The 27,408-nt window shown below is 39.2% G+C and overlaps 1 non-coding gene across 1 annotated transcript; it reads left to right on the top strand.

Moving 5' to 3' along the window:
• Positions 1–8,539: 8,539 nt before the first annotated feature.
• Positions 8,540–8,621, top strand: trnas-cga (transfer RNA serine (anticodon CGA)). Its single transcript has one exon. It is a non-coding gene; the product is annotated as a tRNA-Ser (tRNA).
• The last annotated feature ends 18,787 nt before the right edge of the window (positions 8,622–27,408 follow it).

The raw sequence follows: 27,408 nt of genomic DNA, 5'->3' as shown, positions 1-27,408 counted from the left end.
TGGCTTTCACTTTTATGACCAACTTCTTACTCATACATTTGCTCAAGGTTTCATGTCAAATATTCTCCTCATTTAATTGAATCAGAATAGCGTGCAGCATATCATGCACTGTCTTGACCAAATAATGTTACTAATTTCAGTAACTTCACCATCCATCATCTGCAAATGTTGGCAAATTTCATGTCCAATGTCTTCTTTTTTTCTTTTGTTTTGTTTTGACATTTAAGGATTTTTTTGTTTAAAAAAAAAAGAAAAAAATATATAGATAAATAAATAAAAAAGTTGTAACAAAAATGACTTAAAACTACTTACCTTTTTCAAAATTAAGTGCTTTTAAAAAATAAAAACATTTTGCAGAATGAATTAAGGCATCTGTACAATAAAACAAAAATAATGTCAAAATGTTCGCCTTTTGAAGATAAAGGGCTTTGAACTCCATGTTTTGTTTTGACTTTTAAGGCAATTTTTGTAAAAAAAAAAAAATTAAAATAAAATAAAATTATATATATATATATATATATATATATATATATATATATATATATATATATATATATATATATATATATATATATATATATATATATATATATATATGAAGAAGTTAAGCCCTGTATAATGACACACAAATATATATATATATGTATGTGTATATATATATATATATATATATATATATATATATATATATATATATATATATATATATATATATATATATATATATATATATATATATATATATATATATATACACTACCGTTCAAAAGTTTGGGGTCACATTGAAATATCCTTATTTTTGAAGGAAAAGCACTGTACTTTTCAATGAAGCTAACTTTAAACTAGTCTTAACTTTAAAGAAATACACTCTATACATTGCTAATGTGGAAAGTGACTATTCTAGCTGCAAATGTCTGGTTTTTGGTGCAATATCTACATAGGTGTATAGAGGCCCATTTCCAGCAACTATCACTCCAGTGTTCTAATGGTACAATGTGTTTGCTCATTGGCTCAGAAGGCTAATTGATGATTAGAAAACCCTTGTGCAATCATGTTCACACATCTGAAAACAGTTTAGCTCGTTACAGAAGCTACAAAACTGACCTCCCTTTGAGCAGATTGAGTTTCTGGAGCATCACATTTGTGGGGTCAATTAAACGCTCAAAATGGCCAGAAAAAGAGAACTTTCATCTGAAACTCGACAGTCTATTCTTGTTCTTAGAAATTAAGGCTATTCCACAAAATTGTTTGGGTTACCCCAAACTTTTGAACGGTAGTGTATATATTTTCCTCATCTAAAAAAATTCAATGATCAACATTCTCATGCACTCGTAACCTTTTCAACAATTGTAGCCTTCAGAATAAAACACAATGGGTTGGCTAAAACTGTCAAGTAAGATCTGAAATTATGATGTCATTGCTCATCATCTCACCCCCAGACAGCTCAATAAAGACTAATTAAATCTCATTTATTATGTTTCCCCGCAAAAGAAATAATCACGAGCTGACGGATCTCATCTGATTTTATCTACAAAATAATGGACCTTTTCAATTAGCACAGCTTCTTAAAGTTGATGACATTAACGATAACAAATGACATAATTATACATAATAAAGTCAAATTGGGATATTTTTATTCATTTTTCTTAAATGTGTGATGTAAAATAATTATCTGTAGAAGCTGGGCTTTAAATTGTTTTTAACATTCTGTCATTCAAGTTTAAAAATATATATTTTTTTGTAAAGCGCTGTATAAAATACATATTTGTCCCTTTGAAAATTAATACCTTGGATTTATATAGTGCTTTTCTAAGTACCCAAAGTCACTTTACATGTAGAATCCATCATTCATTCACACCTGGTGGTGGTAAGCTACTTTCATAGCCACAGCTGCCCTGGGGTAGACTGACAGAAGCGTGGCTGCAATTTGCGCCAACGGCACCTCCGACCACCACCTATCATTCATCATTCAATTCACCGGTGTGAGTGGCACCGGGGGAAAGGGTGAAGTGTCCCGCCCAAGGACACAACAACAGCGATTTTTTTTTTTTTGGATGGTAAGAGGCAGGGAGCGAACCTGCAACCCTCAGGTTTCTGGCACGGTTACTCTACCCACTACGCCATGCCGCTCCATGCTTAATTTTGACTTGTGGGCCATTAAAAATACAAATAAAATGAAAGAGAAGTCAAACACTATATAATGAAACAAAAAGTAAAACTAATTACCTTTTTAAATTAAGTGCTTTTTTACGTCAAGTGTTGCTTTAAATTTGGAGACACTTTTTGGAAAATGAATTAAGGCAAATGTAAAATAAAACAATTTTTTTTAAAACTATACACTCTTTGAAGATTGAGTGCTTTGTACGCCACGTTTTGTTTTAAAAGTTAAAGTTTAAGTACCACTGATAGTCACACAAACACTAGGTGTGGTGAAATTACTCTCTGCATTTCACCAATCCCTTTGTTCACACCCTGGGAGGTGAGGGGAGCAGTGAGCAGCAGCGGTGGCCGCACTCGGTAATCATTTTGGTGATTTGACCCCCAATTCCAACCCTTGATGCTGAGTGCCAAGCAGGGAGGTAATGTGTCCCATTTTTATAGTCTTTGGTATGATATATAGTCTTTGGTATGATTATATATATATATATATATATATATATATATATATATATATATATATATATATATATATATATATATATATATATATATATATATATATATATATATATATATATATATATATATATATATATATATATATATATATATATATATATATATATATATATATATATATATATATTATATTTGGTTTACAAAAACACAGGATAAGTTGTAAAATTCCTTTGTGCTGGCACATACTTGAGAGTGTTTGGTGATGGCTGGTGAAATGGTGGATGGGTGTTTTGCAATTTGGACGCATCATCAGTAGTGTGCCCCTGGGTCACTGGGCGTTTCGGCCTTATCACTAGACGCCCTCTCCAGGGGTGGCCAGCCACAGGGTGATCGGCCCAGGGCTTGCGTCAATCCCAATTAAGCATGAGTCGCTTGGTGTTGAACAGCAGACTTCTCATGGGACTATGCATGGCAGGGGCGTCCTTTTCCCTGAGTCAAGCCTAAGCTGACCGCATACCTCCTGGCTTGCTACTTGGGGGCCCAACAGGGGTCTTTCCTCCTCATGAACAGCCACTGGCTGCCTCTTTCGGCTGCCTCCGATGCAGCTTTGATGGCTATACGCAGGCGTTGGCCTCGGACTCCCAGGTCTACAAGCAATTTGGTGGTAGATCTCGCCACAAAGCCTCTGCAGCCCACCTCCACTGGACGGACCTTAGTGTTCCAGCCACGATGTTGTGCTTCAGCTGCAAGCTCGGCATAGCGTTGGTGTTTTCGCTCATAAGCCTCATCCACTGAGTCCTCCCAGGGTACTGTAAGCTCGATGATGAAAACCTTTTTTTGTGAAGGGGACCAGAGCACCACGTCCGGTCTCAGGGTGGTCACAGCAATCTCCGGAGGAAACGCAAGCTGCCGGCCAAGATCAACCAGCATCCTCCAGTCGCGGGCTAAGCATAGCTGGCCTCGCTCAGGTGGTATGGAGCCGCTCCTGACTACCTTAGCCCCTTCGCGGACAAAGGTAATGGTCTGCTGGTGGTTGGCTGCTGGTGGTGGTAGGGAGTTGATGGTTACTCGTTTGTCCTCCAGGGTGGACGCAAGGGTCTTTAGGACTTGATTGTGACGCCAGGTGTAACGTCCTTGGGTGAGACTGGTTTTGCACCCTGTGAGAATGTGCTTGAGGGTGGCTTGCATGGAACAAAGGGCACACACCGGGTCTTCGCCGAACCACTGGTGAAGGTTAACTGGTGTTGGAAGGATGTCATATGTAGCTCTGATGACAAAGCTCAACTGCCTAGCTTCCATGGCCCACATATCCTTCCAGCTGATCTTCCTCCTCTCCACACTGTCCCATCTCGTCCACTGACCCTGTTTGCCCAAAGAGACTGCCTTGGCCCATCTTGCAGCCTCTTCCTGGCGGTGTACTTCGTCCACCACCATCTTCCTCCGTTCTGGTGCTGTGGCCTTACTCCAAGCCGGGCGGGTAGCTGTTAGCCCAAAGCCTCCTCTTCCTTGCTGGACATAGCCCACAATGTCAGCATGTCTGAGGGCTGCTGTTGCTTCTTCCACTGCTTTGGCTGGTCTCCATTTACGCCCTGTCGCCAAGGTTGGTGCATTGTTGCTCACTACCAAGTCTCTGGATTCATTCAGTGTCATCTGGAGTCTTGTTTTTGCACACTTGAACTCCTCTGTGAGACTGGTGAGGGGCAGCTTGAGGATGCCATCTCCGTAGAGGCCTATGGTGGTAAGGCATCGTGGAACTCCGAGCCATTTTTTGATGTAGCCTGTGACTCCTCTTTCCAACTTCTCTACAGTCGAGATTGGGACCTCATAAACTGCGGGGGGCCACAGTATCCTGGGTAGGAGTCCGAACTGAAGGCACCAGGCCTTTAACTTTCCAGGCAGTTGGGTGTTATCGATGGACTGTAGGCCGCTGCTGATATCCTTACGTAGTTGTTGCACCTGGTCTTTGTCCTTCAGGCTTGCATCATACCACCTGCCAAGGCTCTTTACAGGCTGCTCAGACACTGTTGGGATTGGGTCATCTCCGATGAAGAATTTCAGGTCCGAGAGCACTCCCTTCACAATTGAGATGCTTCGTGACTTGGATGGTTTGATCTTCATACGGGCCCAACTGATGTTCTCTTCCAGTTTTCTGAGAAGCCTCCTGGTGCATGGGACGGTGGTGGTCAACGTTGTAATATCGTCCATGTAAGCTCTGAGTGGGGGAAGGCGCTGGCCAGAGTCAACCCGCTGACCGCCTACCACCCACTTTGAGGCGCGGATGATAACCTCCATCGCCATCGAGAATGCCAGGGGTGAAATAGTGCATCCCGCCATGATGCCCACCTCCAAGCGCTGCCAAGAGGTGGTAAAGTCAGAGGTTGTGAAGCAGAACTGCATGTCCTGGAAGTAGGATTTAACTAGGGCTGTGATGGTGTCCGGTATGTGGAAGAAGTTGAAGGCAGACCACAGGAGTTCATGGGGCACCGAACCAAAGGCGTTGGCGAGGTCCAGGAAGACTACGTGGAGATCCTTTCTCTCCGCTTTTGCCACTTGGATCTGGTGCCAGATCATGCTGAAGTGTTCTGAGCACCCAGAGAATCCTGATATACCTGCCTTTTGTACAGATGTATCGATGTACTTATTTCTTCGCAGATACTCGCCCATCCTCTGTGCAATGACACTGAAGAAGATTTTGCCCTCAACGTTTAGCAGGGAGATTGGACGGAATTGGCTGATGTTCTCTGCATCCTTCTCCTTTGGGATGAGGACTCCTCCTGCCCTACGCCACATTTTGGGTATCATCTTCTTTTGCCATGCTGTTCTCATGAGTCTCCAGAGAAACCTCAGGATGTCCGGTGCGTTCTTGTACACCTTGTATGGGACTCCATTTGGCCCCGGGGCTGATGCAGATCTTGCTCGACGCACAGTGTTTTCCACTTCTTTCCATGTTGGAGGGCCGATAGGCATATGATGTTCGGGAGGGTCAATCGGCGGGATATCTGAAGGGATGGTGAGACATTCATAGCGCCTTGGGTCAGAGTGCGTTGCTTTCAGGTGATCTTCCAGGTCTGCCTTTGTTGTTTTAAGGGCTCCACTTTTTTCCTTTGCGAAGATACTTTTGAGGAACTTGAAGGGATCTTTATAGAACCGTGTTCTAGTTTGTTCTTTCTTCCTTCTACGTTTCCGTAGGTTCTCTGCTCTGCGGAGGGATGCCAGTCGGATTTTAATGTCGACTTGGAGCACATTTATGCCTTCCCTTTCCACTCCAGAGGCTTTTCTCCACTGTTTCCTAAGTTGTCTCCTTTCAAGGACGAGGCGCCTGATCTCATGTTGCCTCCTAGAAACTGGTGCGGTTGAGACGTTTTTTCCACCTTTCCTTACTTGCACTCCGAAGCGTTCTGACCCATATTGATAGATAATGTCCCCCATTCTCTCCAACTTCTTTTCCACTGTCCCTTGTAGTTGTTTGAGGGACAGGGCCAGGTCAGTATTGATTGTTTCCCACAGTTTCTTATCCACGACACCGGGCCACTTCACATGCAGTCTAATCCCTGCTAGTCTCCTTTCGACTGCAGGTCTAGGAGGTTGGGTCGGTTCTACCGTCGTTGTCATCAGCTCTGTGTTTGCTTCCTCCGTGACATTGGTACTGATGTACTGCAAGCTGTGGTTTGCGTCCAGTTGCTGTACTTCATTCGACTGATTTGACTCTTTTCGTAGAAAGTAGTCAATGCGAGGCCTCTGTCTCTCTTCTCTCAAACACTTCTTCTTTCCCTGGTGAACTCTCAACCCATGATGTGATGTAATGCTCCTCCAACCACAGGGACATATCTGCAGTTTGTGTCCCGTCGTCGTGGTTGTAGCTGTGGCAGTTGCAGTGTCACTCTCTTGTATTGTGCTTTCACTCATAGTCGTTTCCGGTCCAGGGTCTGTTACCGTGATGTCAGCCGATGAGTCATCTTCCGCCCCCACTCTCGCAGACTCTAGGGGTGTTTTCTTCTGTCGTCTTTTCGTAGCTATAACGGGTGCTTCCAACATGCGAAGGCATGGGAAGCTACAAGCATGGGAAGCTAGCCCATGCCTGTCCCAGTGGGGTCTATTCCCTCCTGTCAGCTGTCTTTCCACGCTGCCACAAGGACTTTCCCCTGTTGTCAGCTGATCTTTCTCAGCGGTCACTGGACTTAATGTCCAGTTACTCAGTTTACAAAACACAGGATAAGTTGTAAAATTCCTTTGTGCTGGCACATACTTGAGAGTGTTTGGTGATGGCTGGTGAAATGGTGGATGGGTGTTTTGCAATTTGGACGCATCATCAGTAGTGTGCCCCTGGGTCACTGGGCGTTTCGGCCTTATCACTAGACGCCCTCTCCAGGGGTGGCCAGCCACAGGGTGATATATAGAGTTGGTTCTTTATTCGAATCACTTGGAACGAATCCCGTTATATATATATATATATATACATATATATATATATATAATATATATATATATATATATATACACACACATATATATATATATATATATATGTATATATATATATATATATATATATATATATATATATATATATATATATATATATATATATATATATATATATATATATATATATATATATATATATATATATATATATGTGTGTGTATATATATATATATATATATATTATATATATATATATGTATATATATATATATATATATATATATATATATATATATATATATATATATATATATATATATATATATATATATGTGTGTGTATATATATATATATATATATATATATATATATATATATATATATATATATATATATATATATATATATATATATATATATATATAAGCCCTGTATAATGACACACAAATTAAGTAGAACTACTTACATTTTAATTAATTATGTGCTTTTTATGTCAAGTTTTGCTTTGACTTTTTAAACATATTTTGCAGAATGAATTAAGGCATCTGTACAATAAAACAAAAATAAAGTAAAAGTGTTCGCCTTTTGAAGATTAAGTGCTTTGAACTCCAAGTTTTGTTTTGACTTTTAAGGCAATTTTTGTTAAAAAAATAAAATAAAATAAAATAAAATTATATATATATATATATGTATATATATATATATATATATATATATATATATATATATATATATATATATATATATATATATATATATATATATATACATATATATATATATATATATATATATATATATATATATATATATATATATATATATATATATATATACATATGAAGAAGTTAAGCCCTGTATAATGAAACAAAAATAAAGTAAAACTATTTACCTTTTCAAAATTAAGTTGTTTTTTGTCAAGTATTGCTTTGACTTTGTAAACATATTTTGCAGAATGAATTAAGACCCGTGTATAATAAAACAAAAATAAAAAGTAAAATTGTTTGCCTTTTGATGATTAAGTTCAAAGCAGCATACCGTGCATTGTCTTGACCAAATAATCTTACTTTCACTCAGACTTTTATCAAATAACGGCAATATTTTTGGTAAGAGTTTCGGGTCCAATGTGCTCAGTTAAATGAAGCAAAACTGCGTGCAGCATATCATGCACTGTCTTGACCAATTAATCATACTGAAATTCCAGTCACTCCAGCTTTGATTCACTGTCTGCAAATGTTGGCAACATTCAGGTACGATGTCCATGTTAGCTATCTACAGAGCATTAAGCAGCATATCATGCATTGTCTTGACCAAATAACCTTGTAATTCAATCTTTCATCAAATAACTGCAGTATTTTTGGTGCAAATTTCAGGTCAAATGTTTTATTTTCATTTCACTTCACTTCATTTCACCTTCAAATAGCAACATGCAGCATATCATGCACTAGCTTGTACGTCAGTGCAGGAATGTCGAACTAATTTCACTTCAAAAACGGCTGTGGTGGCCGAGAGGTTAAGGCGTTGGACTCGAAGTCCAATGGGATCTTCCCGCGCAGGTTCGAACCCTGCTCACAGCGAGCCTTTCACTTTTATGACCAACTTCTTACTTGTACATTTGCTCAAGGTTTCATGTCAAATATTCTCCTCAGTTAATTGAATCAAAATAGCGTGCAGCATATCATGCACTGTCTTGATTAAATAATATTACAAATTTCAGTAACTTCACCTTCCATCCATTGGCTGCAAATGTTGGCAAATTTCATGTCCAATGTCTTCTTTTTGTTTGTTTGTTTGGTTTTGACTTTTAAGGATTTTTTTGTTTAAAAAAGAAAAAGAAAAAAATATAGCGATAAATAAATAAAAAAGTTGTAACAAAAATTACATAAAACTACTTACCTTTTTCAAAATTAAGTGCTTTTTAAAAAAACATATTTTGCAGAATGAATTAAGGCATCTGTACAATAAAATTAAAATAAATTCAAAGTGTTCGCCTTTTGAAGATAAAATGCTTTGAACTCCATGTTTTGTTTTGACTTTTAAGGCAATTTTTGTAAAAAAAATAAAAATTCAAATAAAATAAAATTATATATATATATATGAAGAAGTTAAGCCCTGTGTAATGACACACAAATGAAGTATTTTTAGTGATTCCCAGAGCCAAAAAAAAGTCTGCGGGCTATAGAGCGTTTTCTATTCGGGCTCCAGTACTCTGGAATGCCCTCCCGGTAACAGTTAGAGATGCTACCTCAGTAGAAGCATTTAAGTCCCATCTTAAAACTCATTTGTATAATCTAGCCTTTAAATAGACCCCCCTTTTTTAGACCAGTTGATCTGCCGTTTCTTTTCTTCTCTCCTCTTCTCCCCTGTCCCTTGCGAGGGGGAGTTGCATAGGTCCGGTGGCCATGGATGAAGTGCTGGCTGTCCAGAGTCGGGACCCCGGGTGGACCGCTAGCCTGTGCATCGGTTGGGGACATCTCTGCGCTGCTGACCCGTCTCCGCTCGGGATGGTTTCCTGTTGGCCCCGCTGTGGACTGGACTCCCGCTGATGTGTTGGATCCACTGTGGACTGGACTTTCACAATGTTATGTCAGACCCACTCGACATCCATTGCTTTCGGTCTCCCCTAGAGGGGCCGGGGGGGTTACCCACATATGCGGTCCTCTCCAAGGTTTCTCATAGTCATTCACCGACGTCCCACTGGGGTGAGTTTTTCCTTGCCCGTATGTGGGCTCTGTACCGAGGATGTCGTTGTGGCTTGTACAGCCCTTTGAGACACTTGTTATTTAGGGCTATATAAATAAACATTGATTGATTGATTGATTGAAGTAAAACTACTTACATTTTTAAAATGAAATGCTTTTTATGTCAAGTTTTGCTTTGACTTTTTAAACATATTTTGCAAAAGGAATTAAGGCAAAGGTAAAATAAAACAAAAATAATGTAAAACTATTTACCCTTTGAAGATAAAGTGCTTTGAACTCCACGTTTTGTTTTGACTTTTAAGGCAATGTTTGTAAAAATAAATAAATAAAATTGTGTGTGTGTATATATATATATATATATATATATATATATATATATATATATATATATATATATATATATATATATATATATATATATATATATATATATATATAAATAAAAAGTTTTAACAAAAATTACATAAAACTACTTACCTTTTTCAAAATTAAGTGTTTTTAAATTATTTTTTTTTTTAAATAATATTTTTTTATTCATTTGATAGGGCCATCATAATACAGGTACTGAGAAAACAGACACTATTTTTTGTTGTTGTCCCCCCAAAAAATAAATAAATAAATAAATAAATAAAATAAATAAAATACAATCACAGAAAAATCATATAAGTAAGATAATAACACCCCCTCACACCCTCCGTCCAACATTTCAGTCACACTGGGTAGTAATGTACTGCCTTCCTCTTCACCACAAGCAGATAGAGAATCACAATAACTGACTAGAAGGAGAAAAAAAAAGGTAACAGCAAAAATACAAATCAGGAACATAAAGAGAAGTGTCACTGAATAAAAACAACGACAACAAATAAAAAAGAGTTGAGTTAAATGAAAAGGTTCATTGTCTTCAATGAGCAATGAGTGTCACATTTATCCTATAGTGTCATTAATTTAGCTATGTAGCTAATTATGCGGCCCGGTCAAGTCAAATTGTTTTGGTGTACTCCTCAGATTATATTACACTTTCTATAAATCTAAGGCCCCGTTTACACTAAGGTTATCCAGGGTAAATCCCACCTAACCTTATCCGTGTCCACACACACAACAATGCCACCGTTTAAGACCCCCTCCCCCCCTCCGTCCGCCGGCGCAACGCAACCTTATACGCATGCGCGGAAAATGCACACATCACCTCCATTGTTGCTTTGTGTGCAAGTTCTTAAATGCAACTTATCTCAACAATATCCAGTGTTGTGGTATTTCAATGAACTGGAATCCAGTGTGCTGTGGGGCCCTATTGTAATGAATCACACCTGAGCCATCATAAATTAATCAAATCTTTATTAGACACGTAAACAATGTGATTAAGAATATTTTACATCAATCAAACTAGGGATCTAGATATCTGGTCTGGACACTCCTCACTCTTTTGCCTTCACCTTCATTGTCCATTCCTTTTCGGTGACTTTATATACTCTGGACCGAGACGTTGAGTCGGCGACATACATGGCGGACAATAACTGATACAGTCTGCTTTGCCAGTCCAAATGCATTCGCCGTTTTCCTCGAGGGCCAGGTAATACAAAGCACACACTACCTTTTTTATCACATCCAAGGGAGCTCGCATTCTCATTGTCTCTCCCTCCACAAATGGACTAAGTTTTTCGGCAAGTAGAATCAGCTGACCCGGCCAGACATTGGAAAGTTCTCTTTCCGTCTGAGAAGTGTTGTATCTCAAATAGCTGCAATCGCTTTCTCTCAAGGTATTCATGTGTGATTTCCACAAGCGTCTGTACATGTACAACAGGGGTGCTCACACTTTTTCTGCCAGCGAGCTACTTTTCAATTGATCAAGTCGCGGGGATCTACCTCATTCATATATATAATTTATATTTACTTATTTATGAAATATATGTTTTTGTTAAATAAATAAATAATGATAAATGGGTTATACTTGTGTAGCGCTTTTCTACCTTCAAGGTACTCAAAGCGCTTTGACAGTATTTCCACATTCACCCATTCACACACTGATGGCGGGAGCTGCCATGCAAGGTGCTAACCAGCAACCATCAGGAGCAAGGGTGAAGTGTCTTGCCCAAGGACGCAACAGACATGACTAGGATGGTAGAAGGTGGGGATTGAACCCCAGTAACCAGCAACACTCCGATTGCTGACACGGCCACTCTACCAACTTCGCCACGCCTTCCCTAACAAGTTGAAGGTGTTTAATGATAATGCAAGCATGTTTAACACATATAGTTAATATTGTTAATAAATTAAAGGTGTTTAATGATAATACAAGAATGTTTAATACATATAGTTAATATTGTTAACAAGTTAAAGGTGTTTAAAGATAATGCAAGCATGTTTAACACATATAGCTAATATTGTAAACAAGTTAAAGGCGTTTAAAGATAATACAAGCATGTTTAACACATATAGTTAATATTGTTAACAAGTTAAAGGTGTTTAAAGATAATGCAAGCATGTTTAACACATATAGATTCCTTTCTTTCATGAAGACAAGAATATAAGTTGGTGTATTACCTGATTCTGATGACTTGCATTGATAGGAATCAGACAATGGTGCTGATAACGTCCGCATTTTCAAATGGAGGAGAAAAAAAGTCCTCCTTTCTGTCCAATACCACATGAAAGTGGTTGGTTTTTGGCATCTTATTTGTCCAGCTTCCGTACTCCTTTGTATACACTTTACAAGAAATACATTGGCGGCAAACTCCGTAGCTTGCTAGCTTGTGCACGCCAGCTTTCTGAGACTCTTATTTTGTTAGTGCAGGCAGGATGAAGCAGCGCTTTTATTGTGCAACTGTGCAGTCGGTCTTTGGAGTTTTGACGACAGGTATGGCGCCAGAGTCTGTTGAAATAAAAAGTGTTTCTCGCCTTCCTGTCGGTAATTGTTTCTTGATGAGCTGGCAGCAGCCAGCGTCATCTCAGAAGACCCTCGGGTACCGTGAATGTCAATCAAGTGACGAAAGTGACGTCATAGTGAAGATTTATGATCGCTCATTTTTAGGACTATTTTTTTAATGCCTGGCTGGCGATCGACTGACACACCCTCCGCGATCGACCGGTAGCTCGCGATCGACGTAATGAGCACCCCTGATGCAGAAGAATAAGAAACACAGGCATGTCTGGATGACTCGCCTCCATATTTCCAGTGGTTAGCGCCGAGTTACGAAACCGCTTTATTATGAAGCTGGCTGTGGCGCGTTCTTTCTGATGTCACTTCCTGTGTGGGGCGCGGTCTTTCTGGCGTCACTTCCTCTCCGAACTCACTTTGTAAACGATCATTGAGTCCATACAAAGCTAACTGCCGGAAATTCAAGAAATACACGGTGCACTTATCCGTGTAAAAATTTGTCCGAGGAGGGGAACCTTAAACGATGGTTTAGTGTGGCTGGTCCTTAGGCTAAATAGTTATTCATTTAAGGGGTTAAACGACTTAGTGTAGACATGGCCTTAGAAAAACATGAGGCCTTGGAGAGGGAGGCCTTGTGGGCAAACTGTGATTTCCACTCCAAAATGATGCAAAGGCGATACTATCCCTAAAAGTCTGCTTAGTTTTTTGATAGTTTGGTGGAATTCCAAAAATAGCCAATTCTGCACAAGGCGTCAATTTAAAATGTAATGCATCTGCAAGATGTTTAAAGATATTAGTCCAGTAGGCTTTCAGACAGGGACAGGACCAGAACATGTGTGTCATGTTTGCCGGAGCGATTACAAGTGTCTGCAATATTGGCGTACATTTTGGAAAGTTTAGCATTAGTAAAATATATGCGATGGACAACCTTAAACTGTATTATATCACAAGCTGCAATTGCCTTGGAGATTGCAGCAGCCGGCGATGCAGCTGCAAAAAGAATAGCGTCAAGTGCATCTCAGCTTGCGGAGTCTGTCGAGGCTTTACCTGCAAGTATGCTATTCATGATGATGTCATTTATGATGAATACTCAGAGGCAGACATTGACTCATAAAGCATTCCACAAGGGGGATCACTGTTTGCTCTGACTAATGTGAAACGAATTGTAATAAATGCAACTTTATGCAAATGCAAAAAAGGGTGTGGCAGTTTTTCCACTAAGGAATAGTTGTAGTGAAAAACAAATGCTATAAATGAACTCAGGATCATAAAAAAACCCTAGTTTGACCCCTCACAAGTTACTTAAGGCCAAATTCAGTTTTTTATGAGGTTTCCCCAAGGAGCTGAATTTCAACTTTTTAGGACATGTTATTAGACACCTTTAGAAACACATTGGTGAAGAGATTTCTTGGTAACGATTTAGTTCCCAGATTTTCAGACACTTCCCTTACTATTACCTTAAGCTTTGAACAAGATGTGCTATCATTTATTTGTACCAATGCAGATTTCCAGTCATTGTCATCCAAAACTTCAACGTCAACCAAATTCTGCTTCCCAGTCGTTTCTAGTTTTGTCAAGAGATGTCTCTTTAACATGGGAAATTAGGATGTCAATTTTAGAAATGATGACTTTCTGATTTGTGGGGAGTTTCAGAAGATTGAGGTGGACTACTGGGAAAAGAGCTATTATTTGATTTAGCACAGTTACGGATTTGAAAATAACGAAATAGGTGAGAGTTAGGGAGGTTAAACTTTTCACATATTTGATTAAAGCTAGCGAAGACATTGTTAATACAAAGGTCCCTTAGTCTGACCAGGCCTGAGCTCTGCCATAGAGAAAAGGCTTTATCTGTGTTTGGAGGAAGAAAGAGATAGTTTTTATGAATGGGGTTATAGTTGGATAATCCCCGGAGTCCAAAAGTGCATCTAAATTGAGACCAAATTTTAAGAGTGGAGATAACACTTGGGTTACATGTGAACTAGGGTTGTACGGTATACCGGTATTAGTATCGTACCGCGATACTAATGAATCATTTTCGGTACTATATCGCCTCTGAAACGTATCGGTCCAGCACCCCCCAGTCGTCGTCACGTCATGCCATTGCTGGTTTACGAGCAGAGGAGCATGTTCGGCAGCACACACACAGAGTACTTACAAGCAGACACAGCGTGTAGACAGAAAAGGGAGAACGGACGCATTTTGGCTTAAAAACTAAAGATAAAGGTGAAGTTATAACACTGAAACGCCCTCAGGAAGAGGTGCTTTAAGACATGGCTAGCTAGCTAGCAGCTAACATCGATCCGCCGTCTGCAGTATTTTAGCTACTTCTAAATCACTAATCCTCGCCTCCATGGCGACAAATAAAGTACGTTTCTTAAAAGTATCATTATCACTGCAGGACGAGGAATAGCTAAACATGCTTCACTACACACCGTAGCTCACCGGCGTCAAAATGTAAACAAACGCCATTGGTGGATCTACACCTAACATCCACTGTAATGACACAAAGTACAGGCACATATCTAATCGATACTACTATGATTACGTTGATATTTTTTGGCATCACAACATCTTCTTTCGTTTAAAATACATTTATATTATGTTTATAAACTCAGTAAATACGTCCCTGGACACTCGGGGACTTTGAATATGACCAATGTATGATCCTGTAACTACTTGGTATCGGATTGATACCCACATTTGTGGTATCATCCAAAACTAATGTAAAGTATCGAACAACAGAAGAATAAGTGATTATTAAATTTTAACAGAAGTGTAGACAGAACATGTTAAAAGAGAAAGTAAGCATATATTAACAGTAAGTGAACAAGTAGATTAATAATTAATTTTCTACCACTTGTCCTTAATAATGTTGACAAAATAATAGAATGATAAATGACATAATATGTTACTGCATACGTCAGCAGACTAATTAGGAGCCTTTGTTTGTTTACTTACTACCCAATAAAGTACTATCTATCTATCTATCTATCTATCTATCTATCTATCTATCTATCTATCTATCTATCTATCTATCTATCTATCTATCTATCTATCTATCTATCTATCTATCTATCTATCTATCTATCTATCTATCTATCTATCTATCTATCTATCTATCTATCTATCTATCTATCTATCTATCTATCTATCTATCTATCTATCTATCTATCTATCTATCTATCTATCTATCTATCTATCTATCTAACTATCTATCTATCTATCTATCTATCTATCTATCTATCTATCTATCTATCTATCTATCTATCTATCTATCTATCTATCTATCTATCTATCTATCTATCTATCTATCTATCTATCTATCTATCTATCTATCTATCTATCTATCTATCTATCTATCTATCTATCTATCTATCTATCTATCTACTAAAAGACAAGTTGTCTTGTATTTTCACTATTTTATTTAAGGACAAACATAGAAAATGTTAAACATATGTTTAATGTATCCTAAGATTTTTTGTTAAAATAAAGCCAATAATGCGATTTTTTTGTGGTCCCCTTTATTTAAAAAAGTACCGAAAAGTATCTAAATAATTTTTGTACCAGTAAACCAAAATATTGGTATCGTTTCAACACTAATGTGAACTGAGATGATGGAAAAGGCAGTTTGGATGTAAGCAAAGCGAGGAGCGAGGTAGAGCATGATTCAGCTTCCAGTCTGCACCAACTCAATTCAGGTTCGTGGATCCAAGAAATCATTTTATGTATGTTGGCTGCCCAATAGTCAAATCTTAAGTTAGGGAGTGACAAACCACCTACAGACCTGTGCCTCTGTAAAAATGATCTCCATATCCTAGGAGTTTTGCCTAAGTGCTTTTTACATCAAGTTTTTCTTTACCTTTGTAAACATATTTTGTAGAATGAACAAGCTGTACAATAAAACAAAAGAAAAGTAAAACTGTTTGCCTTTTGAAGATTAAGTTCTTTGAACTCCAAGTTTTGCTTTGAGTTTTAAGGCATTTTAAGGCATAAACTAATACAAAAAATGAACAAATACATAAATAAATACATTAATTACTTAATCAAAAATAAATACATTTAAAACTGTATAATATAAAAAAAAAAGGAAGAAAAACTCCTTAACTTTTTAAAATTAAGTGCTTTTTACGTCAAATTTTGCTACGACTTTTTAAATGTTTTTCTGCAGAAAGAATTAAGTAATCTGTACAACAAAACAAAAATAAAGTGAACTTGTTCGCCTTTTAAAGATGAAATGCTTTGAACTCCAAGTTTTGTTTTGACTTTTGAGGCATTAATTTGTAAAATTAAAAAAATAAATAAATACGTTTAAAACTGTATAATGAAACAAAAATGAAGTAAAACTACTTACCTTTTAAAATTAAGTGCTTTTTATGTCAAGTGTTGCTTTGACTTTGGAGACAAATAAATACATGAATTAATTAATAAAAAATAAATATGTTTAAAACTGTATAACAAAACTAAAATGAAGTAAATCGACTTAGCTAAGTACTGTACTGTATAATAAAACTAAAATAAAGTATATCGACTTAGGTAAGTACTGTAATGTATAATAAAACTAAAATGAAGTAACTCGACTTAGCTAAGTACTGTACTCCATCCATCCATCCATTTTCTACCGCTTGTCCCTTTTGGGGTCGCCGTGGGGGTGCTGGAGCCTACCTCAGCTGCATTCGGGCCCCTACTGTATAATAAAACTAAAATAAAGTACATCGACTTAGCCAAGTACTGTACTGTATAATAAAACTAAATGAAGTAAATCGACTTAGCTAAGTACTGTACTGTATAATAAAACTAAAATAAAGTAAATCGACTTAGCTAAGTACTGTACTGTATATCCATCCATTTTCTACCGCTTGTCCCTTTTGGGGTCGCGGGGGGTGCTGGAGCCTATCTCAGCTGCATTCGGGCGCCTACTGTATAATAAAACTAAAATAAAGTACATCGACTAAGCTAAGTACTGTACTGTATAATAAAACTAAATGAAGTAAATCGACTTAGGTAAGTACTGTACTGTATAATAAAACTAAAATGAAAAATTGAAAAAGTTCTGGACAAAGTAAAAAATAATCACTTTGTTGTCTCTTGTGCTCGTATCTATGACATATTCACGGTGAAATATTAGTAACCAAGGTACTGCACCATTAGGTTTTATTCCCAAGTCTACGGTTACCATCGCACTTTCCCTTCCGGCACGTTTTGCTGTCGTCTCACAGCAAGTCACTGCTTTGAAAATTCAGTCCTATTTGACACTCTCGGGCCTGTTGAAGCCCAAAACTCAAAACTCATCCATTAATTCATCCACCCATCCTCCATAATTCATACTCAGCCATTCACATTTACATGAAACACACCTTTCATCTTAGGCATGAAGGGGGGGATCATTCATGTTTTTATTTTCTTGCCCCTTTGACACACACACACACACACACACACACACACACACACACACACACACACACACACACACACACACACACACACACACACACACACACACACACACACACACACACACACACACACACACTTTATTGGAACCTCAAGGTTTGCGAGGTCAAATGAAAAAAGATCGAACAAATATTGAATTCATGCCCTAAGTCGAGCGCTAACAAGGTGGAGCTGCCTGAACGATCTTCTGAGCAGTGTAAAGAGACAAGGAAGAGCAAAAATCATTGCACACACACATACATGTCTTCACTACTTTGTGTGGACCAACAACACACACACACACACACACACACACACACACACACACACACACATCTTTGCAACTTTGTGTGTACCAACACACACACATACATGTCTTTTCTACTTTGTGTGGACCAACACACTTATGTCTTTGCAACTTTTTGTGTACCAACACACACACACACACACACACACACACACACACACACACACACACACACACACACACACACACACACACACACACACACACACACACACACACACACACACACACACACACACACACACACACACACACACACACACACACACACACACACACACACACAGGAAAATTGGGAACAGGTGGGTGCCATGATTGGGTATAAAAGTAGATTCCATGAAATGTTCAGTCATTCACAAACAAGGATGGGGCGAGGGTCACCACTTTGTCAACAAATGCGTGAGCAAATTGTTGAACAGTTTAAGAAAAACCTTTCTCAACCATTTATTGCAAGGAATTTAGGGATTTCACCATCTACGGTCCGTAATATCATCAAAGGGTTCAGAGAATCTGGATAAATCACTGCACGTAAGCAGCTAAGCCTGTGACCTTCGATCCCTCAGGCTGTACTGCATCAACAAGCGACATCAGTGTGTAAAGGATATCACCACATGGGCTCAGGAACACTTCAGAAACCCACTGTCAGTAACTACAGTTGGTCGCTACATCTGTAAGTGCAAGTTAAAACTCTCCTATGCAAGGCGAAAACCGTTTATCAACAACACCCAGAAACGCCGTCGGCTTCACTGGGCCTGAGCTCATCTAAGATGGACTGATACAAAGTGGAAAAGTGTTCAGTGGTCTGACGAGTCCACATTTCAAATTGTTTTTGGAAACTGTGGATGTCGTGTCCTCCGGACCAAAGGGGAAAAGAACCATCCGGATTGTTATAGGCGCAAAGTTGAAAAGCCAGCATCTGTGATGGTATGGGGGTGTATTAGTGGCCAAGACATGGGTAACTTACACATCTGTGAAGGCACCATTAATACTGAAAGGTACATACAGGTTTTGGAGCAACATATGTTGCCATCCAAGCAACGTTACCATGGACGCCCCTGCTTATTTCAGCAAGACAATGCCAAGCCACGTGTTACATCAACGTGGCTTCATAGTAAAAGAGTGCGGGTACTAGATTGGCCTGCCTGTAGTCCAGACCTGTCTCCCATTGAAAATGTGGTGCATTATGAAGCCTAAAATACCACAACGGAGACCCCCGGACTGTTGAACAACTTAAGCTGTACATCAAGCAAGAATGGGAAATAATTCCACCTGAGAAGCTTAAAAAATGTGTCTCCTCAGTTCCCAAAAGTTTACTGAGTGTTGTTAAAAGGAAAGGCCATGTAACACAGTGGTGAACATGCCCTTTCCCAACTACTTTGGCACGTGTTGCAGCCATGAAATTCTAAGTTAATTATTATTTGCAAAAAAAAATAAAGTTTATGAGTTTGAACATCAAATATCTTGTCTTTGTAGTGCATTCAATTGAATATGGGTTGAAAAGGATTTGCAAATCATTGTATTCCGTTTATATTTACATCTAACACAATTTCCCAACTCACATGGAAACGGGGTTTGTATTTGCTACTTTGTGTGGACCAACACACATGTACATGGCTTTGCTACTTTGTGTGGAAAACACACGTCTTTGCAACTTTGGCCCCTTCTACAGTAAGATTATCCAGGCTATATCCCACCTAACCTTATTCTTATCCACACACACACAATGCCACCGTTTAAAACCCCCTCCCCCCTCCGTCCGCCGGCGCAATGCGACCTAGTACGCATGCGCAAAAAAAAACTGTGCGCGTCATAGTTACCTCTGACCTGGAAGTGTATCCTTACCAGTGACGTGCAGTCAGTAGAGGCAGGGGAGGCGGGGCCTCACCTGCCATCATGGAAAGAAAAAAAATGTAAAAAGAAAAAAAGAATAATTAAATTGTTATATGTATCCAGTGATTATACTAAAGTTATTTTCCATTTAACTTCACCAGTTTTAGATTATTTTTATTTTTATTTTCACATTTGCCGTTCAAATACTGAGAAGAGACGGTGCGGTGATCAGCAGCCAGTTGAGGCACGTCACTCAGTTGTGCCTCAACATGGATTGTGCGCAATGACTCGGCTAACTGCTGGCCTGCTGTGCAGTGAGACCGTATTGCTATATGAATTATATCAGCTAACTAAACTATGGCATAGTTTAGTTAACTGAGGTATATAATGTCCTTACCCTGTGTTTCAATGTAACCTATTGCCACATTTCTCTTAACAGTAAACCTTGCTTGCCTCACCATCAGCAGCTGTTAGACTATTGTAGTCAATCACACCTGAGCCATCATACATGAATGATCTCTTTAATGGACGTGTGGAAGTAAACAATGTGATAAATAACATTTTACAACAATCAATCTACAGATTTAGATATCTGGTCAGGACACTGTGCTTGTAGGCTGAAATTGGCGGTTGTACTTGACGGCCGCAACCACTTCATGGCTTCACAATAGTTATGGAGTACTAAACTAGACGTTGAGTAATCGCTAGGGATGATGCTCGAAACCGGTTTTCCCGGTTGTTCGATAAGAAAAGAACTGAGTCCTCGGACTCGAATCCCTTTTTGAGAACCGGTACCCGTTATCGAGACCACCATAGTAAAGAAAAAGAGTTGGTTCTTTATTCGAATCACTTGGAACGAATCCCGTCCCGACAAGAAATGCCCCGTGAGACATCACAAGAAATGACGTCATGTAGCTCAGTCATTTGTCACGGTGGGGTGCTGCGGTTCGTTCCCAGGACGCAAAACTGACGGCTCCGGACAAAAGCGTGCAGGTAGGAGATGATTTATTTCTCATAAATCATACACATTACAACAGACAGGAACGAAACAAAAGGAAAGTGTGCCGTTCGCACGAGAAGCTAAAGCAAAAACTTACTTAGCACAGGAATACTAGAAGCTAAGGTAACTTAACACAGGAATCATGAGCTCGAAAACCAGAATGCCAACATAACTGTTGCAAATGCAAACAATGAAGCCACGACGAGTGACCGGAAAAGGCAGGCTTAAATAGAGTCTCTGATGAGCAACAGGTGCGCGTACAAGGAAGGTGAAAATCATAAGTAACCATGGTGACTAAAACAAACCCCTGAAGTGCACAAAACAACTAAGGAAGTCCAAAACTAACAGATCATAACTAAACAAAACATGATCCGACCACATCATAATACATCACGGTTTCATATCATTTCACTTTACAGGAGTAGGAAGAAGTAAATCTTATTTAATCCTACCCCTTTCCCACTTCATACCAATATATACATCCTTTACTGACCTTTTTATAATAAAATATCTATGAATTAGTATATACAACAGTTTTGTAATATGTAATTAATTAATTCAGTCATTATTAATATACTGAGATGAAGAATATCTTATTTTCAATAAGGTTGAAAGTATTTCTCATAATTATTCTTCTTTGTACTTTGTATGCACTATTCATTTGAACAACCTCTTAAACTGGATCATATCATTTAATTCCACATCATTTTAGCTGTTTGCAATTTTACCAAATCATCGAACTTTAATATTTTGACTCAATAAATAAAGTGTTTGTATGTTCTCTATATCCAACATTATGTATCAGTCTAATTAATTTTTTTTGTAACACGGTTAACGAATGTAGCGCACATTTGTAGTTATTTCCCCACATTTCTGCACAATAACTCCGATATAGTAATACTATAGTAGCGAGCATTAGAGAATGTGAAGTGATTTGTTAAACCAAATATTGTGTGTTTTTCCATATACAACAACCTATATGGACTCGATAAGAGAATCGATAAGGAATCGGTTCAATAAGAGGATTTGATAATAGGCTCGAACTCGATAATTTCTTATCAAACATCATCCCTAGTAATCGCTAATAGTCTGCTTTGACAGTCCAAATGCATTCGCTGTTTTCCGTGGTCTTCCCTTGTCCGTCCATTTGTCTCCCCTTTGACAAATGGACAAAGTTTTTCGCCAAATAGAATCACAGCTGACCTGGACATTCAAAAGTTCTCTTGCCGTTCCTGTGGCACAACACACTCGTAGACAAACATATCCCACCAGGCTGCCGTTCTTCCAGGCCTTATCCAAAACCCTCGCTCAACATTGCAATTTTGCCGTCTGAGATGTGTTGTATCCGAAATACAGTAGCTGCAATCGCGCATTTCCTTCTTTTAAGGTATTGATGTGTGACTTCCACAAGCGTCTGTTATGAAGCTGGCTGTGGCGCGTTCTGTCTGACGTCACTTCCTTGTGTGGGGCGCGATCTTTCTGGCATCACTTCCTCTCCGAACTCAGTTTGTAAACGATTGATGAGTCCATACAAAGCTAAGAGCCTGAGATTCAAGAAATAGACTGCGCACTTACCCGTGTAAAAAATTATCCAAGGAGGGGAACCTTAAACGATGGGTTAGTGTGGCTGACAAGGGAATTAGGCTAATTCATTTTTCGTTTAAAGGCCTACTGAAACCCACTACTACCGACCACGCAGTCTGATAGTTTATATATCAATGATGAAATCTTAACATTGCAACACATGCCAATACGGCCGGGTTAACTTATAAAGTGCAATTTAAAATTTCCCGGGAAACTTCTGGTTGGAAACGTCTATGTATGATGACGTTTGCGCGTGACGTCGATGGTTGAAACGGAAGTATTCGGACACATTGTATAACAATACAAACAGCTCTGTTTTCATCTCAAAATTCCACAGTATTCTGGACATCTGTGTTGGTGAATCTTTTGCAATTTGTTTAATGAACAATGAAGACTGCAAAGAAGAAAGCTGTATGTGGGATCGGTGTATTAGCGGCTGGCTGCAGCAACACAACCAGGAGGACTTTGAGTTGGATAGCAGACGCGCTATCCGACGCTAGCCGCCGACCGCATCGATGATCGGGTGAAGTCCTTCATCGCGCCGTTGATCGCTGGAACGCAGGTGAGCACGGGTGTTGATGAGCAGATGAGGGCTGGCGTAGGTGGAGCGCTAATGTTTTTATCATAGCTCTGACGAGGTCCCATAGCTAAGTTAGCTTCAATGGTGTCGTTAGCAACAGCATTGCTAGGCTTGGACAGGCGGCACAGCATTAACCGTGTGGTTACAGGTCCAGTGTTTGGTTCGGTGTCTCCTGATAGTAGTATTGTTGATCTTCTGTCTATCCTTCCAGTCAGGGGCTTATTTCTTTTGTTTCTATCTGCATTTATGCACGATGCTATCACGTTAGCTCCGTAGCTAAAGTGATTCGCCGATGTATTGTCGTGGAGATAAAAGTCACTGTGAATGTCCATTTCGCGTTCTCGACTCTCATTTAAAGAGGATATAGCATCCGAGGTGGTTTAAAATACAAATCCGTGATCCACAATAGAAAAAGGAGAAAGTGTGGAATCCAATGAGCCCTTTTACCTAAGTTACGGTCAGAGCGAAAAAAGATACGTCCTGCACTGCACTCTAGTCCTTCACTCTCACGTTCCTCATCCACGAATCTTTCATCCTGACTCAAATTAATGGGGTAATCGTCGCTTTCTCGGTCCGAATCGCTCTCGCTGCTGGTGTAAACAATGGGGAAATGTTAGGAGCCCTTCAACCTGCGACGTCACGCTTCTTCCGGTACAGGCAAGGCTTTTTTTAACAGCGACCAAAAGTTGCGAACTTTATCGTCGTTGTTCTCTACTAAATTCTTTCAGCAAAAATATGGCAATATCGCGAAATGATCAAGTATGACACATAGAATGGATCTGCTATCCCCGTTTAAATAAAAAAAAATCATTTCAGTAGGCCTTTAAGGAGTTATCCGGCTTTTGTGTGGACCAACCCAAACACACATACATGTCTTTGCTACTTTGTGTGGACCAACACACACACACACACACACACACACACACACACACACACACACACACACACACACACACACACACACACACACACACACACACACACACACACACACACACACACACACACACACACACACACACACACACACACACACACACACACACATACACACACACACACACATTTAACAGAGTGCACAAAGCTGTCATGATGTTAAATGCTGCATTTTTGAGACCTCTGACAAGCGCGAAAATGCACCAAATTTTGCAAACGCGTCCGGTCCAGCAAACAATTTGATATTTTGTGGGTCCCGAAACGGAAATGTCCAAATTGGCTCTCTAGCGCCCCCTTGAAAAAAATAATAAATAAATAAATTCAAAAAAAGATTCACGTATGGCTACGAAAATTGCGGGAAACGTCTATTCTGACCCCATATTTGAAAACAAGCAGGAAGTCGGCCATCTTGGTTTGCTTGAGGGATTTTTGGGCCGCAAGCAGGGCTCGCCCTAGGACTTTGACCGAATGAGCCGCGGTTTAAAGATGCGACTTTAAGGTTTTACTACTTACGTATAAAATACTACACGGTCAAGCTCCTGCCTATCTTGCCGATTGTATTGTACCATATGTCCCGGCAAGAAATCTGCGTTCAAAGAACTCCTGCTTATTAGTGATTCCCAGAGCCCAAAAAAGTCTGCGGGCTATAGAGCGTTTTCTATTCGGGCTCCAATACTATGGAATGCCCTCCCGGTAAACGTTAGAGATGCTACCTCAGTAGAAGCATTTAAGTCTCATCTTAAAACTCATTTGTATACTCTAGCCTTTAAATAGACTCCCTTTTTAGACCAGTTGATCTGCCGTTTCTTTTCTTTTCTTTTCTACTCTGCTCCCAACCCGGGGGTGGACCGCTAGCCTGTGCATCGGATGGGGACATCTCTACGCTGCTGACCCGTCTCTGCTCGGGATGGTTCCTGCTGGTCCCACTATGGACTGGACTTTCGCTGATGTGTTGGACTTTCACAATATTATGTCAAACCCACTCGACATCCATTGCTTTCTGTCTCCCCTGGAGGGGGGGGGGGTTACCCACATATGCGGTCCTCTCCAAGGTTTCTCATAGTCATTCACATTGACGTCCCACTGGGGTGAGTTTTCCTTGCCCGTATGTGGGCTCTGTACCGAGGATGTCGTTGTGGCTTGTGCAGCCCTTTGAGACACTTGTGATTTAGGGCTATATAAATAAACATTGATTGATTGATTGATTGATTAAATGACTGGTTCTAGACAGAGAGTCAGTGTTAAATTGCGAGGGAATTTTTTTCCCTACGCCAAAGGGTGTGGGCGTGGCAAGGCGCCAAACTTTTGACTCGATGGTTCGCCACGAAAACTTTCAACACTTTTAACTTGGCTCCAAAAAACTCGGATACTGATCGGAAATTGGTCCAAATTATGAGGATGATGACACCGTGAAGCACTGGTTAGGTCAGTGCTTACTTGTAGTGGGCGCAGCCTGGCAGCGAATACTGCTCCTCGCCGTCCACCGTCAAACCAGTCATTACTGCACTTGAGATGGTTGGGAAACTATAATGTTCATAACCTCCTTCCACACTCTTCCAACTTCCCGAAATGTTTGGTGGTGGTCGGCCATCTGCAAGGAGGTGACTGCGAGCATGATGCGTGCCCGCCGACTCAGGTGGACCCCGACGAGCAAGGGGCGGCGAGGGCCTTCTTAACGCTGCTGGCAGCTTTCATTGCATATCATTATTTAAGTTACGTTAAAGTTAAAGTACCAATGATTGTCACACACACACACTAGGTGTGGTGAATTTTGTCCTCTGCATTTGACCCATCCCCTTGTTCAGCCCCTGGGAGGTGAGGGGAGCAGTGAGCAGCAGCGGTGGCCGCGCCCGGGAATAATTTTTGGTGATTTAACCCCCAATTCCAACCTTTGATGCTGAGTGCCAAGCAGGGAGGTAATGGGTCCCATTTTTATAGTCTTTGGTATGACTCGGCTGGGGTTTGAATTAACAACCTACCGATGTCAGGGCGGACACGCTAACCACTAGGCCACTGAGTTTGTTTGTTTGCAGGAAGACACCTGACAGATTTCCATGAAGCTACACAGAAAGGGAAAACTTTTCACATTTTCTGATGATTTTACTTTATTCTTTTCAAATGTTGGTGCAGATTTCAGATACCCCCCCCCCCCCCCCCCCCCCCTCCCAACACACTTTTGCTAACATTGCAAGCAGGGATGGTCATTTTGCACTAAACAATTGACCTCATTTGTACTGTTTTTTATTTAATGATCGTAAGTATTTTGTATTAATTTTTTTACAAAAAAGAATTGAATTATATAAAAGTTGAAAACTCCTGCTTCCAAGCACTTTTTGTCTCCAGTGAAGGCTGATAACAACATTCCATTTTACCAATTAAATATTAATTTCAAGCAAAGCAATCGTTTATTACGCCTATTTTTGACATGTCCAACTAACCCAGTGGTTCTCAATTACTTTGTCATGCCCCCCCCTAAGGGACATCATTTTTTTCACGTCCCCCCTGATAATGTTTTTTTTTCTGTATGTGTCCAGATAGTTCTTTACAAACACTAAATATGCTATTACACCATTGCCTCACGCCCCCCCTGCCCCCCCGATGCCTCACATTGCCTCACATTTCCCCCCCAGGGGGGCACACTCCACTATTCACTATTCGAAACTTGCTCAAAGTTACAGAATTTTTTCGCGTTCCTCCTGAAGTAAATGTTTATTTATTTATCCATCTGTATGTGTCAAGATATACTATTGTAGAGGTGCAGACAAAAATCAATTCACATTTGAATCACGATTTTTATTCATACCGATTCGAAATCGGTTCATAAATAAAAATAATAATAATAAATAAAAATACACATACACTCACATATATATATATATATATATATATATATATATATATATATATATATATATATATATATATATATATATATATATATATATATATATATATATATATATATATATATATATATATATATATATATATATATGTATATATATATTTTTAATATATATATATATATATACAGTATATATATATATATATATACAGTATATATATATATATATATATATATATATATATATATATATACAGTATGTATGTATGTATATA

This window comes from Entelurus aequoreus, linkage group LG01 (genome assembly GCF_033978785.1).
Source record: "Entelurus aequoreus isolate RoL-2023_Sb linkage group LG01, RoL_Eaeq_v1.1, whole genome shotgun sequence".
In the NCBI taxonomy this organism is placed as follows: domain Eukaryota; kingdom Metazoa; phylum Chordata; class Actinopteri; order Syngnathiformes; family Syngnathidae; genus Entelurus; species Entelurus aequoreus.
Note: the sequence above shows the minus strand (reverse complement) of the source record. Positions and strands in the feature narration are given on the sequence as shown.